Source organism: Carcharodon carcharias, chromosome 13 (genome assembly GCF_017639515.1).
Source record: "Carcharodon carcharias isolate sCarCar2 chromosome 13, sCarCar2.pri, whole genome shotgun sequence".
Classification (NCBI taxonomy): Eukaryota; Metazoa; Chordata; class Chondrichthyes; order Lamniformes; family Lamnidae; genus Carcharodon; species Carcharodon carcharias.
In genome coordinates, this window is record NC_054479.1 from 140,914,305 (window position 1) to 140,932,367 (window position 18,063).

General features: G+C 39.2%; 1 protein-coding gene across 3 annotated transcripts in view; it reads right to left on the minus strand.

The window, feature by feature from the left end:
• sephs1 (selenophosphate synthetase 1) overlaps window positions 1-18,063 on the minus strand; it is a 66,374-nt gene that overhangs the window by 45,843 nt on the left and 2,468 nt on the right. The window contains exon 2 of one of the 3 annotated variants that reach the window (XM_041202338.1): window positions 12,069-12,123. The exons of the other annotated variants lie outside the window; for them this stretch is intronic. The gene's annotated coding sequence lies outside the window, so the exon portion shown is untranslated. The remainder of the gene's footprint in view (window positions 1-12,068; window positions 12,124-18,063) is intronic. 3 annotated transcript variants of the gene reach the window in all.

The window sequence follows — 18,063 nt, forward strand, 5'->3', positions numbered from 1 at the left end:
TCGTTATACATACATGTACATGTATATAGTGTTGTTCACTTCTTTAAATCCAAAAATGCAGTATAGCCAAAGCATTATTCATGTTGTTTATGTAGGCAAATGAGAGACAATTTGCACTCAAAGCTCCACAAAGATAAATGATTAGTTGATTGATATAAAGAGCAGTACACAAGCTCAAAAAAGATTCAATATTTGTTTTATTTACATACCAATAATATTTTGAAATTACATACAAATAGAACCCAGAAATTCTTTGGGTTGGGATAAGAGTTGCAAAACATTTAAAATGTACAATTCATGGAAAAATGAAGAATTATATGCAACAGGACAGCAGTAGATGTATAATAAATTCATAACATTGTCATTTAACTGGTAGCATTAATACAAGGTCTGCAACATGGAACAGTACAGAAAAAGTCACAAAGCACCATGCCACAAAATGCCAGTGATTTAATCCCATAAAGTAGCAAGATGCAGTGGCATGACTACATTCTTCTTGGTAAATTCCAGGTCTTGGTCATATCATCTGTGCAAAGTAAACCAAAAAAATGGAACGTGCTGGGGAAAGAGGATAACCTATAAACTGGTAATGAATTTAAGAGTGACACTGCTAGGTTTAGGACCTGGCTGTTCTCCCACCACCCCTAGGCCAAGAAATTAGTCAATTGAATGGGAAAACCATAACAGAGGGATAAAATAATTTGTAATAAAGAAAACGAAAATTGTTGCAATTTTGTACATTTCAGTTAAACACTGTGAGCCCATAAACCATTTCTAATAGTACTTAAATAGCCTAAATTTTACTATATGTTACCTGCTGCTTCATTAATTTTAAACGAGATCTCATTATGGTAAGTCAAATTAACATCAGACAAAAGTAAGGACGTCTCTATCCAATGAAAGCTAAAATTAAAACTTGCAATTCATCAAGATTTTTTAGGTAGTCTGCTACCATCTTGTTCGCTGGTAATGTAGTAAGTCGTGAACCAGGATAGTAACAGGTTGCAGGAGGACATAGGCTGATGAACAAACATTCAGATGCAATTTGATACAGATAAATGTGAAGCACATGAGGCAGCATAATCTAAATTGTAATATTTTGAGGGGAAGGGAAGATTTAAGAGCAAAGGGACCTAGGGTTACATATTCATAAATCCTTGAAGGTGGCAGGGTAAGTTGATAAGTTAAGAGAGTGTAGGGATATATGACTTTGTAAATGGGGACACTGAATATAAAAACAAGGAAGCCATCCTAAACCTTCACATAGCACTGGCTAAGCCTAAGGTTTTAAGGAGCATCTTAAAGGAGAAAAAGAGAGGTAAAGCGGCAGAGAAATTTAGGGTGGGAATTCTGGAGCTTAGAGCCTCAGCAGCTGAAGGCCTGGTTGCCAAAGGTGGTGCGAATAAAATTCGGGATGCACAAGAGACCAGAATTGGAGTAGCACACATATCTTGTAAGGTTAAAAACAAAAACAGAACTACCTGGAAAAACTCAGCAGGTCTGGCAGCATCGACGGAGAAGAAAAGAGTTGATGTTTCGAGTCCTCATGACCCTTCGACAGAACTTGAGTTCGAGTCCAAGAAAGAGTTGAAATAGTTGAAAGAGTTCAACTCTTTCTTGGACTCGAACTCAAGTTCTGTCGAAGGGTCATGAGGACTCGAAACGTCAACTCTTTTCTTCTCCGCCGATGCTGCCAGACTTGCTGAGTTTTTCCAGGTAATTCTGTTTTTGTTTTGGATTTCCAGCATCCGCAGTTTTTTTGTTTTTATCTTGGATGGTTATTGGGCAGGAGGAGATGACAGAGATAGGGATGAACAAGGCAACGGGATGGATTTGAAAACAAGGATGAGGATTTTAAAATTTAAGTGTCGTTTCACCAGAATGTCAATGTAAGCCTGTGAAAACAAGGGTATTGGGTGACTGGGTCTTGGCGTGAGGCACAGCTCTATTGGGTACAGAGAAAATTCACCTGGATGAGGAAATTATGTGAAGAGTGGAGAAGCTGAGATTGCTCACCTCAGAACAGAGTAGGTTAAGGGGGACTGAATGGAGGCATTCAAAATTATGAGGGGTTTTGATAGACCAATTAGGGAGAAACAATTTCCTCTGGCAAATGAGCCTGTGAAAGAAGTCATAGATATAAAATATTTGGCAAAAAGCTGGAGGAGGGGAAATTTCTTTACACAAAGGATTGTTAAGATCTGGAAGGCTCACCTGAAAGTGGTAAAAGCAGGAGCGGAAGCAGCATGTGATAGCGGCAAAGCAATTCCACAACCAACGGATCAGATCCAAGCTTTGCAGTCCTTCCACATCCAGTCATGAATGGTGGTGGACAATTACTAACTGGAGGAGAGGGCTCCACAAATATCCCATCCTCAATAATGGGGCAGCCCCGCACATCACTGCAAGAGACAAGGCTGAAGAATTTGTAACCATCTTCAGCCAGAAATGCCAAGTGGATGATCCATTGTGGCCCCCAGCATCACAGACACCAGTCTTCAGCCAATTTGTTTCACTCCATGTGTTATCAAGAAACAGATGAAGGCACTAGATACTGAAAAGGCAACTAACTCTGACAATATTCAAGCAACAGTACTGAGGACTTGTGCTCCAGGCCTAGCTGTGCCCTTAGCCAAGCTGTTTAAGTACAGCTACAACAGTGGCATCTAGCTGGCAATGTGGAAAATTGCCCAGGTATGTCCTTCCACAAAAAGCAGGACAAATCCAACCCTGCCAATTACCACTCCTTCAGTCTACTCTCAGTCATAAGCAAAGTGATGTAAGGTATCAGTGACAGTGCTGTGAAGCGACACTTACTCAGCAATAACCTGCTCACTGACGCTCAGTTTGGGTTCCGCCAGAGCCACTCAGCTCCTGACCTCATTACAGCCTTGATCCAAACATGGAGCTGAACTCAGTTGAGGTGAGTGACTGCCCTTGACATCATGGCAGCATTAGACCCAGTGTGGCATTAGGGAGCCCTAGCAAAATTAATGTCAATGGAAATTGGGGGAAAACTCTCCGCTGGTTAGAGTCATACCGAGTCATTCATGACTCCCGAGATATCAAAACAGTCTGAGTCCATATGCAGCAAGACCTGGACAATATTCAGGTTTGGGCTGATAAGTGGCAAGTAACATTTGTGTCACACAAATGCCAGGCAATGACCATCTCCAATAGGAGAGAATCTAACCATGATATTCAATGACATTACCATTGCTGAATCTCCCACTACCAACATCCTAGGGGGTAACCAATGACCAGAAACTGAACTGGACCAGCCATATAAATACTGTGGCTACAAGAGTAAGTCAGAGGTTGGGAATCCTGCGGCGAGTAATCCACCTCTCGACTCCCCAAAGCTCATCCAGTGTCTATATGGCACAAGTCAGGAGTGTGATGGAATACTCTCCACTTGCCTGGGTGAGTACAGCACCAACAACCTTCAAGGAGCTCAACACCATCCAGGACAAAGCATCCCGCTTGATCTTTCAAAAGGCAATTGGATCTGTACTTCAAGAGGTCAGAGTTGAAGGAAAAAGCTGGGATATACAACTAACTTGAATAGCTCTTTCAAAGAGCTGGCAGAAGCATGTCAAGCCAAACGGTTATGCTATGATTCTCAAGCTAGAAGTTAAAGATAGAATTCAGAAGCTGGTACAAACAATATAAAATCACCCACTTTAAAAGAGGACATTGTTTCTTTTCTGATTAATAGATACATATACTTCGAAATCAATATACTGGAGGTAAAAATATCTAGCACACATTTTGTCTGCCATGTGTCAGGCATCATCCTTAATATGCAAAGTACAAACTCACACCTAATTGGTCTACTCCTGTTCTTATGAGCCATTCATCCTGAGTATTATATAAATTAGTATGATGTGATAACCATTACAGAGACATGGCTTCAAAGTGATCAAGATTGGGACCTGAATATTCAAGTAAAAGACACAAAAAGCATCCCAAGAATAGTAGAAAAGCAAGGGGCAAAAGGAAGAGAGGAATTGAAAACAATCATGATCATGAGAGAAAAAGTACTAGGAAGACCGCAAGGCTGACAATCCTCTGGACCTAATGGCTTGCATCCTAGGATCTTAAAGGAAATGGCTGCAGAGATAGTGGATGCATGGGCTGTCATCTTCCAAAATTCCCTAGGTCCTGGAAAGGACCCAGCAGATGTGACACCTCTATTCAAGCAAGGAGGGAGACAGAATGCAAGAAATTATAAACCAGTTTACTTAATACGTATTATTAGGAAAATGCTAGAATCCATTACTAAGGAGGTGGTAGCAGGATATTTAGAAAATCATAACGTGACCAGGCAGAATCTACATGGGTTTGTGAAAGGGGAAATCGTGTTTGACAAATTTATTAGAGCTCTTTCAGGATATAACAAGCAGGGTGGATAAAGAATAACCCTTAAACGTAGTGCATCTGGTTTTGCAAAAGGCACTTGATAAGGTGCCACACAGAAGATTACTACACAAGATAAGAGTTCATGGTGTTGGGGTAGTAAGTGGATAGAAGATTGGCTAATGAACAGGAAACAGTGTCGGGATAAATGGGTCATTTTCAGGCTGGCAAACTGTAACCAGTGGAATTCCACAGGAATCAGAACTGGGGACTCAAATATTTACAATCTATATTTATGATTTGGGTGAAGGGACTGACAGTGTTATAGCCAAATTGAATGGTGCAAAGTTAGGTAGGAAAGCAAGTTAGGAGGATGATACAAAAAGAGTCTGCAAAGGGATATAGATAGGTTAGATGAGTGGTCAAAAATTTGGCAGATGGAGTATAACGTAGGAAAATGTGATCTTGCCACTTTGGCAGGAAGAACACCAAAACAGAATATTATTTAAATGGAGAGAGATTGCAGAATGCTGCAGTACAGAGAGGTCTGGTGTCCTTGTACATGAATTACCAAGCGAGCACTCAGGTACAGCAAATAAGAAGAAAAATGGAATGTCCGCCTTTATTTCAAGGAGGATGGAGCATAAAAGTCTTGCTACAATTGTACAGGGCATTGGTGAGACCCCACCTCCAGTACAGTGTATCGTTTTGGTCTCCTTATATAGGGAAGGAGATACCTGCGTTGGAAGAAGTTCACTAGACTGATTCCTGGGATGAAGGGTTGTCTTAGGAGGAAGGTTGAGTGGGTTGCGCCTATACTGAATGCAGTTTAAAAGAATGAGAGGTAATCTTATTGAAACATAGGCTTGATTGAATAGATGCATTTTTTAATTCATTCTTGGGAAGTGGGCATCGCTGGCTAGGTCAGCATTTATTGCCCATCCCTAATTGTCCTTGTTCAGAGGGCATTTTAAGAGCCAACCACATTGCTGTGGGTCTGGGGTCTGAGTATTGGGTCTGGAGTCACATGTAGGCAGATTTCCTTCCCTAAAGGACATTAGTTTTTAAAACAATGGGTTTTGAAACAATGGTTTCATGGTCATCATTAGACTTTTAATTCCAAATTTTTATTTAATTCAAATTCCACCATCTGGGATTCGAACCCAACTCCCCAGAGCATTACCCTGGGTCTCTGGATTACTAGTCCACCAACAATACCACTATGCCATTGCCTCCCCTCACAGGCAATTCCTCTCACAGGGGAAACTAGGGGGCACAGTTTAAAAATGAGGGGTCTCTCATTTAAGATGGGGATGAGGAAGAATTTCTTCTCTCAGAGGGTCGTTAGTCTATGGAATTCTCTTCCACAGAGAACATTGGATGCTGGGTCATTGACTGACAAGGGAGTCAAGGATTATTGGGGACAGGCAGGAAAGTGGAGTTGAGAACAGGCAGAGCAGGTTCAATGGGCTGAATGGCCTACTCCTAATTCTTATTATCTCAGCACATATTGCCATTTAATTGGGTTATATACTACAATTAATTTAATCATCTTTTGATATCTAGAGATATTCCTTTCTAATAAAAATATATCCTTATTTAAAAAAGGCTCAAATTTCATATAAAACAAATCATAATTGAAATTTGTGCTCTTCAGACACCCTAAACCAAAGGATAGTTATGGAAAGAATAAATTTGAATTATGTAAGTGCATGTGTTAATAAATAACTTTTGCAAGTATTTACAGTCGGCAAGGGACACTATGGCCCAGAATTTCCTGAAAAATTGTAGTAATGCCAATGCCAAAGTAATGTTAGTAAACTAGTAACAGTGCATCCAAGTTGAAGGGACCTCTTTAAGGTGCAGGAGTCCCAGGAAATTACACGCCACATTATAATTTCCTGGGATCTGTGTGCCACCCTGCTATTTCTGCCACTGAAACAGTTAATGATCATAGTCCAACCCATCTTAAAATTAATGGTAATCATGAATTTGTTGAATTAACACTATTATAATAACCACTGCCACTTAGACTATTATATAGTGGTGCCACTAGACTCACTGTTTGGTATCACAGGAATTACATGTTTGTGCAAAATGTGCAGTTTTTAAAAAAGTTGGGATTATTTTAAACAAACTTCTTCCAGTGATAATGTTAAAAGTAAATTATGTGATTAACGTTTGCAAATACTACTACTATGATTTATTTCTGAATATTTAGAAAGTTTGGGAAACCAAAGTTTATTTATATAAATTTTAAAGCTAGCAATGATAGTTATTGGCATACCTTTTGCAACATTTTCTTTACCATTATTCAACGCACCATGACCAATTTGACTAAATGAAATACAACTTCCATTCACTGACTTATTCATTAATTGCTTTTAGCCCACAACTTGCGACTGTATATAAAGTAATACAGGTGGATTAACAAAATCTGTTGGCTATGGTTCCAATTTAGGAATGCCTATTTGTAAGAATTTAATGTTATTCATATCAGATCATTTTATTAAATGTACCATTTATCTTGCATTATGGATGATAGCTGACTAAATTTTAAAAATTAAATTCTAAATGAAATATACTCCAGCACATGAACTATCAAAATCCAGGTCAGGCTGCAGTAATGAAACTAAATTATTTGTTGGTTGCAAGAAACAAAAATGAATATTACTGGGCATACCCAGTTCCAACAAATCAAAGCCATGACAGTAAAACTGTCCAGATTTTGACAATCAATAAGAATGACCGATGTTGAAACTGAAATGTATACACATCAATGTAGTAAAGAGATGCTCTGAAGAGCTTGTGGCTTTATCACGCATATAGTTATGAATAGCTGAACTTCAAAAGAACTTGATACTGACACTAAGGTAGAAACATATACCCTATTCCTCAGCACTCATATTCCTACACAGGTAAGTTAATTTTCTGCTTCCCAAATTTATATTTTGCCAAAATAAAAAACACCGAGCCATTCTTAATTCAAGGAAATAATTCCCTGACTTTGGTCCAAGATAAAATAATTATTATGATGCCTATCAGGGATAAATAAAGTGTTCAAGAATCCAAAGATTGACTGAGCTTCATGCTGATGTAGTTCATCTCAAATGCACAACAAACACTTCAAAGAGCTATATATGGCAGACAAATATAATTAGCAGCACATTTAAGATACATCTTAGCTTCATTAGTAAATAAACAGCACTGATCACAAAGCTAATTATTTAACTTCTCAGATTTTACAATCTTCACTTTCTCACTTCATTTCACTTCTGTTCATCAATAATATATTTTTGTTGCACTTATAAATAATTTCATTGGGCTCAATAACTGAACAGGCACATTGGTATTACTTAGTTATATACAAAAAATTGTTTATGTCATTCAACATAAGAGAAATTACTGAGCTCTTCCCAATTAATGCAATTACAAAACTGATTTTTATCAACAGAGCAACCAATATTGCAACAAAATTGGAGATCATGGGCCTAAAGGAAATATGAATTTTAGCAGCAACTTTACAATTGTAATTGCATCATATAACTGGAGCGTAATGTTATCTGCAGTTTCCAAGAAAAAAAGCCAAGATCAGAAACTCACGATGTGAACATTTCTGGCTACAAAATGCTTCAATTTATGCAAATAAACCAGTGTCTTGTACCATACTGCATTAAAGATACATTCCCGGTTTTTATTCAGCAAGTTAAGATTTTGTGTAAGGCAGTTAAGTTCACAATAACACAACACTTTGCAAGCACAAAAAATACAAAGCTAAAGTTTATCCAATAATCAAAAGTAACCTAGAGGATAACAGGTGCTCACCACTAGTTAAAGTTAGCATGAATCCCAAATTATGTTATTTTGACAATACTGTATTTGATGATATGGAATCAGGTCAATTTCCAAAAGGAACCCATTATAATAAAGACAAAATATCACAAAATGTGGAAAAATATTTTCTGACCATAGTTAGCGAAGTCTGCTTTAGCAACTCAGAGGGAAATAAATGACATCATAAACCTAAAGACATAGGATGAAGAAACAACTAAACAGGATCAAAGTGAAGCAAAGTTATACTGGGTTCCAAAAAAAAGTGGCTTGAGCATTCTTGAGTTAGCACTATGCGCAGTTAAAATCAATACATGAAAATGAGGTGGTATACATCAATGGATCAGCATTATAAAGGGCAGAAGCCAAGAAATCATTAGTTGTGCAAAATGGGACATCAATAATTAAGAAAACAAAAGTTCATACATGAAAGACTGCAATTAATTATCACAACCATTCAACAGAATTGGTTTCTTTTGCTGAAGGTTTTCAGTACGAAAAGCTTGGATTCCTGATAAATAATAGTTCTCTGGGGGAGTGGTAGCTTTCTAGCATCTAAAAGACTTTTTTAAAAAAAGTGATTGCTCCTGTTTATAAACAACTGTGTAACTTCTTCAGTCCTCTGAGTGGAATGCAATGCTAGAGGAAAGGAAGAACAACATGCACTTATATAGCTCCTTTAGTGTAGTAAAAGATTTGAAGGTGCCTCACAGCGATGTTATGAAATCAAATTTGATAGTGAGCCACATAAGGAGATATTAGGGGAGGTGACCAAAAGGTTGCTTTTTAAGAGGTATCTTAAAGGACAAGAGAGGTAGAAAGGCAGAGCCATCAAAAATGGGGCAATTAAAAAGGGGGATGCATAAGAGATCAGAATTAGATGGGCACGAGGGAGAATTTTCTCCCCATTGTGGAGGCTGGGCAGGCTGCGCACCGCCATTTTACGTCGCGGGCAATTAGGGCCCGCCCAGCGTGACACGTACCCGGAAGTGCTGAGCGCTCCCTGTGCATTGGTGGGGGGAGGGGGGAGGTGTGGAGGCTGAGTTGGGGCATGCGCACCAAAGAGTATGGCTCAGAGCTGCCTCAGGGAGATTAGTTTGAGTTTCAAGAATTTGAATAAAGAAAAAAACATTTTTAGGACATGTCTCTCATGTGAAAGTGTCACATGAGCTGGGACATGTCTATGAATTTTAAGGAAAATTTTAATTTCACTTATAAATCATTCATGAAACCTCATCCCGCTCGTGGATGAGGTCTCATGAAAAATGCGAAGGCCACCAGGGCTCTTCGCCTGGCCGTCAACCTTAAGGTTGGACGGGCAGCTATGTTAAGTGGTTTAATTAGCTTTTAAATGGCCTCAAGGGGCCTTTGACAGTTCAGCTGGCACACAGCTGACTCTGGCGTGCGCCCACCGAACTGAAAATCAGAATGACGTGCAGTGATGTTGGGACGCATGCACGACGTCACCGCGCATCATTTTACACGTCGGCTAGTGGGTCCTGCCCCTGCTCGCCAAGCCGAAGGTTCTGGCCATAGGGTTGTAACTGGTGGGCTATAAAAGGTTACAGAGATAGGGAGGGGCGAAGCCGAGGAGGGACTCAAAAACAAAGAAAAGAATTTTAGCATTTTAAAATCTAGATGGTGCCAGAAAGGGAGCCAGTGTAGGTCAGCGATCAAAGCGGTGATGGGTGAACAGGACTGCAAATACAGATACAAACAGGAGGGTTTTGGATGAGTTCATGCTTACAAAAAGTGGAAGGTCACCAGAGGAACACTGGAAGGATCGAGGCCAGCGGCAACAAAGGCATGGATGTGAGCGCCAACAGATGATCTGAGGCAGAGATGGACGATACTATGACGTGGAAGTGGGCAGTCTTGTTGATGGGTTCAGAGCTATCTCATTGAACCAGAGATAGTTGGCAGGGAAAGAAATGAAGTTGCTGGCCAGGGAACGGAGTTGTGGTGCACAACTAAGTTACTGTTCAGCCAAGTACTAAGTCACTGATAAACAAGGTTTTTGTTAAGAGCTGAAAAAACTTTTTTACTTCAATACTTTACGGTATCTTCCATTAAGAAGGTAGACAAAGCTTGAAACTTCTCACATATGCACAGCACTGCTTTGCTTCACAGAAATCTATTATTTCAAAACAGTTTCAGGTCTCTCCAGTAACTTAACAGAAGCTGTATATGATACTGGCAAAGAATCACATGCAAGCAATGGACCAGGACCAGAAATGGCATCGCTCCCCATTGGATGTGGTGAGCCATTTACATCTCCACTCAGTTCAGTGGGACCGTAATATCTCACAGGGCAGGAGGGGCCGTAAAATCCTGGCCATGGTTATTAATAACCACAATGCTGTCCAAATGGTTATAGGGATAACCAATAAACATTTGAAGTCAAAGGATAGCAGGGGTGTAAATACTTAGCAAAAATATTTACTTCTTAAATACTGTGCAATTTACATATAAAACAATTAAACTCACTAAAATGTCCTTATGAAATGATTAATTTACAGTGCAACCCTTTTATTGCCACTTTCTGTTTAGCACCCAAAAAACTCAACAGAGCTTCACTCCAATCCACAACACTACACTAAAGCAAAATATCGCAGATGCTGGAAATCTGAAGCAAAAATAGAAAATGCTGGAAACGTTCAGGAGATTAGGCATCATCTGTGGAGAGAAATACAGTTAACTTTTCAGGTCAATTCTGATGGAAGGTAATGAAGCTGAAAAGTTAACTCTGTTTCTCTCTCCACAGATGATTGCCTGACCTGCTGAGTATTTCCAACATTTTCTGTTTTATTTCACTCCAATCTAGTTCGCAACGATGCATAAAAAAGATGCTAATCTAACATCTTTCTGGCCGAACTAAATAAGGCCTTTTCCAATTAAAATGGTACTACATGCTTCCAAGGCAATCATTTTCACAACACTGAATGTGCTTCAACTTAAGAATGTCCTGAATTTACCACATTAACGATGCCCTTGAAAGTATAACTTAAGTGAAATGACTGATCTCTAATCACAACTGCAGTAACACCTCCAAAAGATCCTGTAAAACTAATAGCCCATTAGAAAAATAATCTGGGTCCTTAGTTAAAGATCAGGACTAAATTTTCAGTGCAGCCCAGATCTAAAGAAACAGTCAAAAGCAGAGAAAGACCTTTCAAATGGACCAAAGAAGTAGTTCTTTTTAAAACAAATTAAAATATTATATAGCCCTAAAAAGTGTTAATGACAACTCATTCCAAATATAAGTGGCATCCTGCAGCCTATAACAATGGTTGAGTAATGTTCAACTTCTGAAAAAAAAATTGTTTTCCATCCACTTATTGACATATTTGGTTCCACACCTTATAATCGCTTTTGTGGCTGCAACATAATAAACAAACACTTTCAAGCAACAAAACGGAAAGGTATAAACTAATTTATAAGTTTCTATAGACATGCTGACATTTAACTTCCCACATCACTACAAGGATGGATGGGGGCTGCCATAAACAATTGCAAGACAACATTTTTCTTCCTATCTATCGCTTCCCCCCCCACCTATTTTTGAAGGCAACAAGTTGTGTCAGATTATAGTTCCATGAGAAGCAGCAGTTCTCGAAGCATACCCACATTCTTTATGCAAGGCTGAGCAGAGTGTGAGAGAAGGGGAGAGAGAACATGAAGAAACAGGAGTGAGAAAATGAGAAAAAGTAACTGAAAAAAAAGCAAGAGGAGAAGTCTTAATTACTTGGCTTTCTGGTTTTCAATTCTTTGTTGGTATTTCATCTTCAAGTGGTTACAATCAGCTGCTCATTTTTGGTGCTTTGTGTCCTATTATCAAAAAAGTAAAAGCCAGATTAAATATTTCAAGATTTACTCACCTTGCAGAATCAGCTGTGCTCAGTCCAAATATATATCGATTGGCAGCCATTAATTCTGGGGATTACAAGTGCTGGAATCAAAAGCAAAGAACGATTCCATGCCATAAATTCCTCTTGATGTGGAGGAAGTTCAAAAACATATTTCAACGTTATTAATAACAAAAATCATTAAAGGAAAGTGTACTCTGACAAAATGAAAGAATGCGTTTTAGGTCTTTTATTAGTGTTAACAAAAAAAAAATCACCAATTTTTAAATACTTCATCAGTGGAGGTGTTCTTAGGATATACTGATATAAACCAAAAAGTCTAATATTTATAGTGAATTAATTACATATGTTTGCTTCTGCCATTTGAGTAACTAATGCTATAATTAAAGTTTGGCACAAAGCATGAGCTGAATTTTAAGAAAAGACTGGATGAGAGAGCATGGAATTTCCCCAAACCTGTCAGCAGTCTCAAGGTTACTGCTGACCCTGCACTACACAGTATTTGCACAAAAATTAGAAAGATGATGCACCATTGGAAACAAGATCAATGTAACTTCAGGTATGCAACTTGCAGGAAGTCTTGATCTATGTTTAAGTTGTTTTTTGTTCATATTTGTAACAACAGACCACAATCTTGTCTAGGCACTTTCATGAACAATTAAGAATGACTGAATTATAATTGCAAGTTAATAGTAATAACCATTAAATACTGAGCAGCTTTATTTAATTAAGCAAGAAATCAGGGAGGGGGATGCAGTTTTGGTGGAAGTTTGAGATGCAAAAAGGAGGGCCTAAAGACTGTAATTGACTTCTGACGACAAGGGAACACTGAAAGGCAAATAGTCATCACCCAATTTTCTTAAACTAATGGACAAACAAAGCACCAAAGAACTAAAATTTGTATTTGTCTAACACTACAACTGTAGCATTGATGCAATGTAGTTTTCCCTTATTATAGCTAATGCTATAACCAAATTGAAAGAAATCTGGATCATGGCAAAGAACGCCTTCACTCTGCTTCATCCCAGAGCAGTCAGTCCTACTCCAGGTTTATATTGCAGAAGCATTTTATTTTTGAACTATATCGTCTGTTCTTTGAATGTGGGCAATATGGCCAGGATAGCATTTATTGGGTACACTGAGCATAAGAGTAAAGAACTGTGTAGAAGAAAGATCAGATGGAGGCCAAAAAAGATTGAAAGTTACCATCCCTGAAAACAATCCAGCAGTTTTTCATGACTAATTTCTAGTGTTAGTCCACAAGTTAACATATATTTTTTGAATTCAGTTTCGCAACTTGCCACCAACATTAAACTTGCAAAGCAAATGCATCCTTGGACTTTGATTCTGTACTATGGTTGTCAGCCTTGGTTCAAGGGTAGCATTTTCCAAAGTCACGTTGTGGGTCAAGTCCCATTCCAGGGACATGCTGACATTTCAGCACAGTGCTAAGGGAGTGCTGCACCAATAATGCTGTCTTTTAGACCTGACAATAAAATGGAGCATCACATACTCATTCTATCAGTGCAGCAACAAAGTGAATCCACATTAGGCTACTGGAGCTTGCTCCAACATGTTGGGTCAATGAACAATTCAGTCAATTCTCCTTTTGATCAGATGAAATTTACTTTTGAGAATAGTGGGGAATAGCGAGTGGAATACTTTCCAACTTCAAGATAACGAATACGGATTATGAATTAGTTAGAACACGTGATCGAAACTACTTGCAGGTGTTAAAAAGAAAAACCACAGCCTGAATTTTAAGGGTGGTTGTTCTCAGTGAACGCATCCCCGCCAACTCCAGCTGCCCTGCAGTCACTTTATGCTTTTATGCTCAAATGGGCATTGATTGGCAGTAGACAGCACTTTGCCCCTCACTCAGGAGGAAGTCTTGCCTTGGACAGCTGCCGGCCGATCACATTGACCAGCAGCTCTCCAGTCACTGCAGAAACAGCGCTGCAGTGCCAGAAGAGGAACTGCACGGAGCTGCCTGAGACTAATATCCGGGAAGCGGGGGCCCAGGTAAGTGTTAGGGGTCCTGGTGCGGGGAGGGTAGGGAAGGCCTGGAGTGGTTTGCGAGAGGGGCGATCGGGCTCTCAGGGAATAAGCTTGGTGTGGGTGGGAGTCTGGAGGTCACCAAGCCTTTAGTGGAGGGTGCCCAGAGTCAAGAGGGGCTTCTGATGGAGGTGCCCACACCCCCCCACCCAAGATCTAACTCTCTTTATTTTCAGGTTTGCCCCATGGGGTTCAATCTGCCCGCCAGCCTAAAAATTGAGGCTGGACAGGAAAGGCCCTTAAGTGGCCACTTAAGGGCTCAACTGGGGCAAGGGCAGGTTTCCTGTCCGAGGCCTTGCCTGCCCCAGCATAAAATCACTGCAAGGTCGGGGCGGGAGGGAACCTGGAGGGAATCCTGTCCACGCAATTTCACACTCCACCCCAACCTAAAAACCTGCCGTGGAGGAGTGTTGTGGAGGGGAAGAGCCTAAAATTCTGGCCCACATCTTAGGTCAATTTATGAAATTACCACTCAAAAGCTAGTATTTCATAAGCAGTATTTCTGCAAGGAACTTTGGAGCACTGCTTAAAAAACAGACACAGACGCACACAATCAATCTCAAGCCTTGAAAAGCAGTTACAGCTTCAATATAAAAATGTAATGTTATATTAGATTGCCCTGCTAGCAGTTGGTTTTCAAAAATTAATTTTGCTTCCTTTCAAATTTTAATTTCAAAGATAATCACAGGATATCTGTAACACCCGAAGAACAAGCAGAAAAATTAATGGCTGAAGAAGTTGAGAAAAACAAAGTTATAATAGATGGGAAGCAAGTATAAAGGTAATAGATCATAAAAAAATGCAATCTGAATTATTTGCATAGAATGAAGTAGTACTGTAGCAGTTATGTTAATAGGAATACACAAACTGATCAATTCCCCCCAAACTAAAATAAAGCTGTCAATGTTTTTTCACTCTACCCCAAACCTCCGCAACTATGCATATTTATTTTTAAGGTAAGGTATCAAAGAGTTACATTTCAATTTTTAGCAAGTTTATCACTGGTTACATAGGACACAGCAATTTGCTACATAAATGCCATATAAGCATTGCAACCTTTTGCTAAGAATACAGCTGAAATCTAAGAGTTTCACAGGTTGTTAATGGGAATAAAGCTTTATAACAATAGAAATTTCAGGAACTAGCAGAGTCTCGATGGTTAATCAGTTCCAGTTGCTCTTGTACATTTCCGAGCAATCAGCTACTGAGTAGAAATGGTGAAAAGCTGGAAGTAAGAGCAAAATGTGTAAGATCATGGGAAAGAGAGCACCAAAAGTGCTTCAAGAATTAACCCACAGGCCAAAGCCAACAGAAAACTCATTCAGGCATCTTTGATTGCATGGGCCATCAAGGTGTCCTGCACATTTCTCCATGCCTCTCGGTCTTGTGCTTTCCTCTTCGTTGCTTATAGCAGCTTCCCATTTTCTAACGTCATCATCATTCTCTTTCTCCCTATTGGTCAATGTCCCTCTAATATTCCTTCACTCAACTCCTGCAGCAAATTCTCATAATTTAGAATATGGCCAATCCAACCTTGTTGACTTTTCTTGATGATATTTACTAACGATCTTTCCTCCTCCACCTTTCTGAGAACTTCCTCATTGCTCTTGTGTTCTCTCCAACTTATCCGTTCTATCCTTCTCCAGAACCTCATTTCACAACTTTCTAGTCTTTGGGTGTCTGCTTTTCTTCAGTTCCACCTTTCAGCCCCATACAATAAGATGCTCCAAATCACAGTCTTGATAATCCTTTTCTTAAGATCTCATTTTATGCGAGCAATTCTTTATGTTTTCAGAATACATTCTTTGCCATTGCTATTCTAGTTGTGATTTCTTTTTGGCTATAACCATCTTCTGATAAGATGCTTCCCACTTAAAAACTGTGATTCCAGCTGTTGACCCATCATGATTTTGCCCAATTTTCATTTTTTTATATCAATTTTCATTCCTTCAACTTTCACCACTTCATTCAATTTATCCATTAGATCTTCTGCTGTGCAGCCACTAGGGCCTGGTCATCTGCAAATCTCACAACCTTCGCCAACTGATCTTCTACCTTGACACCTTTCTGTACTTTATCTGGGGCTTCTTTTAATCATGGCTTCTGCATTGATATTAAAGAACAACTGTGAGTGTAGACAGCCTTGTCTCACCTGCACCCGATTACAAAATATTCTCCAGATTGTAGCAATGTGTTCCACATATCGAGCTACACTCAGTCTTTTATTTCTCCAATTAATTGTCTTTGTCACTTTCAAGAGCTTTTGCCAGTTCATCCATCCTTTCCAAATCCACAAAGCAAGTGTATACTTCTTACTGGTATTAAATGCTTCTTTCGTTGAACATTCTCATCACTGCTATAGCCCCTCTAATCCACAATCTTTCTGAACTGATCACAGCCAATGTAAGGGTTTGCTTTGGTTTCCCATCTATTTCCTAGGATCTTTAACAGTATCTTGAATGCATGATAATCAAAGTTTTGGAGCAATGTTCTTGATATTCACAGCAGCATTTAAAGGTAGCAAGGCAATTTGAAACCTCAGGGAGTGGTCATCCCTGCCTTTTAGCGAGTCGCCCCAGGCCCAGTTAAGGGTCCCACCCTCAGAGTTATGCGCCATGGCCAATGGTGGAACCAGAAAATTTTCAGCAATGATGGCAGAAAAGCTGGAACCTTGAGGGACAACAGCTGTTTAAAGGCAGTAGATCTTTCAGGAAGAGGATTTGTATTTCCTTTAAGCACATGGGAATGGCAACAGGAAATCACCTCATCCATTCTTTTCCCTAGTCATATTGCTCAATCCTGACACAACTCAAAGGTGAGAAGGCAAATGATGTAAACGACTCAAGCAAAGCACTTGGTGCAGTGTTCAGCAGGATAGCGAATAAGGCTTCCCAGGTTGCCAATATGCAAAATCCTTACTGAAAATTGGTGAGAATGGGAGCTTGAAATGTGAGGACAGTGATGCAAAAGGGGAAGCTGGAATGTGTCAGGAAAGAAATGGGAAGATACTGTCTGACAGAAGTGAGATGGAGAAATTAAGATTTCAAAAAAAATGACGATAAACAGTCATTTATGCAGGTGATGAAGAGAGCCAAAGAGGCATTGCTCTCAGGTTGGATAATGAAATGGCAAAATATGTGATGAGAATTGATTAACACAGTGACAGACAGCTGAAGGTGGTGCTCCATGTTGATCCAGTGGATGTTTTTACTAAAGCAGAGTACATGCCCACAGTCATTTTGTACATTTCTGGAAAAAAAAGGTTCAGAAACCTGACTTGGTTGCTATAATGACCTGACTGGATCAAGTTTCAATGATATAGATCCAAAGGCTTACAACAGGTTTATAGAAACACTAAAAACAGGTTAGGTTTACCAATTAAAAACATGATAGACAAAACGTAAAACAAGAAAGGGTATAAGTTAAAAAGAATGAGACAAAAAAGAGAGATTGGCAAATAAATCATGTCTTGAAGTAATTTATCTTTTTAACATTTTCTCAACTGTAAAAGCCAATGCTGACAATTCAAATAGCATTATTGAAGTTATTAAATGTTTCTTCAGAGTTTCAATATGCAAGCTGATCCTTTTTAAATGAACAACCCAGGAGCACCAAATTCCTAGACAATACCAATACTGTATAAATAACAGCAGCACATGGTGCTTGCTATTTACTTCAAACGCAGAACAAAAATACTTAATTTCTCCAAAGAGGTTCAGAAACCTGACTAGTTTAAGGCAATAAAATTTGAAAATGCTCGAACACTAAGCAGATCTGGCGTGGAGGGAGAAACATAGTTAACGTTTTAAGTCCATGACCTTTCATCAGAATTCCAACCTAAAACATTAGCTCTATTTCTTTCTCTACAGATACGGTCAGGCCTGCTGAAAACTTCCAGCATTTTCAATTTTTATTTCAGATTTCCAACATCTGCAGCCTTTTGCTTTTGTTC